The following is a 4,656-nucleotide window of genomic DNA, read 5'->3' as shown; positions in this document are numbered from 1 at the left end:
GGTTTCAGTCTCCGATCTCAATGAAAATTGGTCTATAGGGGTTTTAATTGATGCCGAACAACATGCAAACATTTTCGTAAAGATTCTGGTATTCCAAGATGGCCGCTGGCCCACTTCCTGTTTTAAGGTTTCAGTCTCCGATCTCAATGAAAATTGGTCTATAGGGTTTTAATTGATGCCGAACAACATGCAAACATTTTCGTAAAGATTTTGGTATTCCAAGATGGCCGCTGGCCCACTTCCTGTTTTAAGGTTTCAACCTCAGATCTCAATGAAAATTGGTCTATAGGGGTTTTAATTGATGCCGAACAACATGAAAACATTTTCATAAAGATTTTGGTATTCCAAGATGGCCGCTGGCCCACTTCCTGTTTTCAGGTTTCAGTCTCCGATCTCAATGAAAATTGGTCTATAGGGGTTTTAATTGATTCAGAAGGGGGAACTTTAGGTGAGGACAATCATATTTTATAAAGGACCGAGCTTAGACCCATGGGGATAGTACGGCGGAGGTCCAAAATGGGAGCTTTGCTGAAATTTGGCTTTAAAATCTGACGACTCCTCATATTAATCCTTGAATGGGTTACAACCATATATGGATGAAGGGCTACCAAGTTTGTTCAACAAATGATATTTACCTATTTCAGAAACTTACATATTCAACTAAGGAGTTCCTTGTATTGTTTATATTAATCGTTAACCAATTTGCTTTATACTGTGACTTTGTTGTTTTGTGCCATGAGTCAGATGACCGTTAAGGCCCATGGGCCTCTTGTTATCCTTTGTGCTGAAATTTTAGCTTTAAGATTAAGACAGAATAGTAATATCAAAGGTATTGAAATTAATAATTGTCCTCTTCTTCTGTCACAATATGCTGATGATTCTTCTTTCGCTCTTGATGGTTCAAACAATCACTAAAAGAATCCATTACTGAACTTAATTTTTAGCCCACCATCATCAGATGGTGGGCTATTCAAATCGCCTTTCGTCCGTGGTCCGTCGTCCGTCCGTCCGTCCTTCCGTCCGTCCGTCCGTCCGTTAACAATTCTTGTTACCGCTATTTCTCAGAAAGTACTGAAGGGATCTTTCTCAAATTTCACATGTAGGTTCCCCTAGGGCCCTAGTTGTGCATATTGCATTTTGGGACCAATCGGTCAACAAGATGGCCGACTGGCGGCCATCTTGGATTTTGATAGTTAAAGTTTGTTACCGCTATTTCTCAGCAAGCACTTAAGGGATCTTTCTCAAATTTCACATCTAGGTTCCCCTAGGGTCCTAGTTGTGCATATTGCATTTTGGGACCAATCAGTCAACAAGATGGCCAACTGGCCGCCATCTTGGATTTTGATAGTTAAAGTTTGTTACCGCTATTTCTCAGAAAGTTTTGAAGGGATCTTTCTCAAATTTCATATGTTGGTTCTCCTTGGGCCCTAGTTGTGCATATTGCATTTTGGGACCAATCGGTCAACAAGATGGCCGACTGGCGGCCATCTTGGATTTTGATAGTTAAAGTTTGTTACCGCTATTTCTCAGAAAGTATGAAGGGATCTTTCTCAAATTTCATATGTTGGTTCTCCTAGGGCCCTAGTTGTGCATATTGCATTTTGGGACCAATCGGTCAACAAGATGGCCGACTGGCGGCCATCTTGGATTTTGACAGTTAAAGTTTGTTACCGCTATTTCCCAGAAAGTACTGAAGGGATCTTTCTCAAATTTCATATATAGGTTCCCCTAGGGCCCTAGTTGTGCATATTGCATTTTGGGACCAATCAGTCAACAAGATGGCCGACTGACTGACGGCCATCTTGGATTTTGATAGTTAAAGTTTGTTACCGCTATTTCTCAGAAAGTTTTGAAGGGATCTTTCTCAAATTTCATATGTTGGTTCTCCTTGGGCCCTAGTTGTGCATATTGCATTTTGGGACCAATCGGTCAACAAGATGGCCGACCGACTGACGGCCATCTTGGATTTTGATAGTTAAAGTTTGTTACCGCTATTTCTCAGAAAGTACTGAAGGGATCTCTCTCAAATTTCATATGCATGTTCCCCTTGAACCCTAGTTGTGCATATTGCATTTTGGGAGTGATCGGTCAACAAGATAGCCGACCTGCGGCCATCTTGGATTTTGATAGTTAAAGTTTGTTAACACTTTTTCCCAGAAAGTACTGAAGGAATCTTTCTCAAATTTCATATGTAGGTTCCCCTACGACCCTAGTTGTGCATATTGCATTTTGGGACAGATCAGTCAGCAAGATGATCGACAGGTAACCATCTTGAATTTTGATAATTGAAGTTTGTTACTGCTACATATCTCAGAAAGTACTGAAAGGATCTTTCTCAAGGTTCATATATAGTATGTAGTAAAAGTTTGAAAAGCAGGAAAAAGATCCCTCTTTCTGTTGTCAGACATAGATCATTCTTTGGTGGGCGCCAAGATCCCTCTGGGATCTCTTGTTATAAACGAATATCTGGTTTAAAAATGAATGTCTCTAAAACAAATGTAATTTGGATTGGCAGTAAGAAATTCTCTGAAGACACTCATCTCCCAGAGTTGAACTTACAGTGGGGCAAACATAAATTTACTCTATTAGGTATTGACTTTCATGTTAACTTACATGAGATGCCAAAAATGAACTATGACAAAAAATTGATAAAACTGAAGTCTTTGATACAAACTTGGAAAAGAAGATCACTTACTCCAATAGGACGAATTCAGATAATCAAGTCCTTACTTATTTCACAATTTAATCATTTGTTTATGGCATTGCCAAATCCTGATGAATCATTTATCTCAAAATTGAATACCTCTATCTTTGAATTTTTATGGAACAGCAAGGTTGATAAAGTTAAAAGGGATGTAATTGTTAAAGATTTTTTAAATGGTGGCCTGAAAATGATTAATTTGAAAGCTTACTTGTGTTCATTAAAACTTGGTTGGATTCGAAGATTTTTTCAAACTACAGCTAAATGGCAAATTGTTTTAAAGAGTTTGGTAAATGTAGATATTTTAGTTAATGGTGGAAATGAATATTTACAAATTTGCCAGAAAAAAATGTCCAATAAATTTTGGATTGATGTTTTTAAAGCATGGAATACACTGATCAAGATGAATGATAAGAACACTACTACAGAGGTATCTATTCTGAAAACCCCTATTTGGTTTAATAAAAATATAACTCTTGATAAGAAGTTCATTTATGATGAAAATCTTTTTGAAAAAATTGTTATTACAATCAATGATCTATTAAGAGACAGAACTACAAAGAGTTTTTACACTTTCAATGAGTTTCTTCACAGGTACAATGTAAATACCAACTTTCTTCATTATCATAGTATCATATCGGCTGTTAAAAAGTTCTTATCATCGCCTTTAATTCCTCAATCAAAACTTCAGTATCCATTTGTACCAATTAGCGTTGAATATTTTCTAAAGGAAAGAAAAAGTACTAAAGATTTTTATAATATTTTAATACATAACGAAGCTGTGCCTTCTGGTAAAGTTAAGTGGAACAAAGACTTTGATCTTGATGATGCAACTTGCATGGTCTCAAATTTACAAAAATCCATTCCATATTACTTAGAACACAAAGTTACAGTGGCTACAGTTCAGAATAAATCACCACACTTAACAACAAACACTTTTCTTTTTAAAACACATCTTTCTGTTTCTCCTTATTGTAATTTATGTAATTCTGAAAATGAAACAATAACTCATATTTTATAGGAGTGTAAAGAAGTACAAAATCTTTTAGATTGTTTCACAGCTCTACTTGATGTTTTATTCATTCCTTTTGGTTTCAATAAACAAACTTTTATTTTTGGTCTACATTCCTCCAACTCCATTTCCTTCAAGCTGACAATGAAATTCTGCTAGTTATAAAACAGTATATTTATAGAATGAGATGTCTTCATAAGTCTCTCAGTACTAATGGTCTTGTCAATTCTTTAAAAGATTATTATAATACTCAAAAATATATAGCTTACAGCCAAGGAGAAAGAGCAAAAATTAAATTTGAGAAAGACTGGAAAAAATGGAAAAAAAAATAGCTAAAATTTAACCTTTTATTCGTACACCTCACCCTGAATTATTCGCAATATGATAATCATAGATGTATACAATTTTTTTTATATATTTATTATTTATTTATTCATTATTATCATTTTTTTGTTTTTGCCGGTATAACTTCTTATTTCTTCGATCTTTGCTTACGTGCCACTCTAAATACCATCTCTCTGTCTACCCCTCCCCTTTATCTATCTTTTCTCTCTCTCTCTCTCTGTCTCTTTCTTTCCTTGCTCTTTGTTTTTCTTTTCTGTTGTTTTTTGTCTCTCTCTGTGTATATTTGATAGTATAAGGTGTATGTGTGTGTGTATGTGAAGAATGAAAGTGTCCTCGTTTGTCATGTCAAATGTGTTACAAAATTTGAAAAAATAAAAAATTACAAAAAAAAAAAAAAATCAAGGATACCTTCATTCAATTTCAAAACCGCAAAACTTGTTCGAATGTTTGCAATGGAAATCGCGAAATTTAGTAGCCGCGAACAATTGTTGGTTTACAGTATTCATCCCCAAAGCACATCCACAAGACACCTTGGTATATTGATAAATTTCTATCTGTTTTATCAATAATCTCTTCTGTCAGTGGCGGATTGCTCAGA

General features: G+C 35.4%; 1 pseudogene; it reads left to right on the top strand.

Annotated features, from left to right (window-relative positions):
* Positions 1-2,891: 2,891 nt before the first annotated feature.
* Positions 2,892-4,456, top strand: LOC138322485 (uncharacterized; annotated as a pseudogene).
* Positions 4,457-4,656: the final 200 nt, after the last annotated feature.

Source organism: Argopecten irradians, chromosome 4, assembly GCF_041381155.1.
Source record: "Argopecten irradians isolate NY chromosome 4, Ai_NY, whole genome shotgun sequence".
NCBI classification, from domain to species: domain Eukaryota; kingdom Metazoa; phylum Mollusca; class Bivalvia; order Pectinida; family Pectinidae; genus Argopecten; species Argopecten irradians.
Note: the sequence above shows the minus strand (reverse complement) of the source record. Positions and strands in the feature narration are given on the sequence as shown.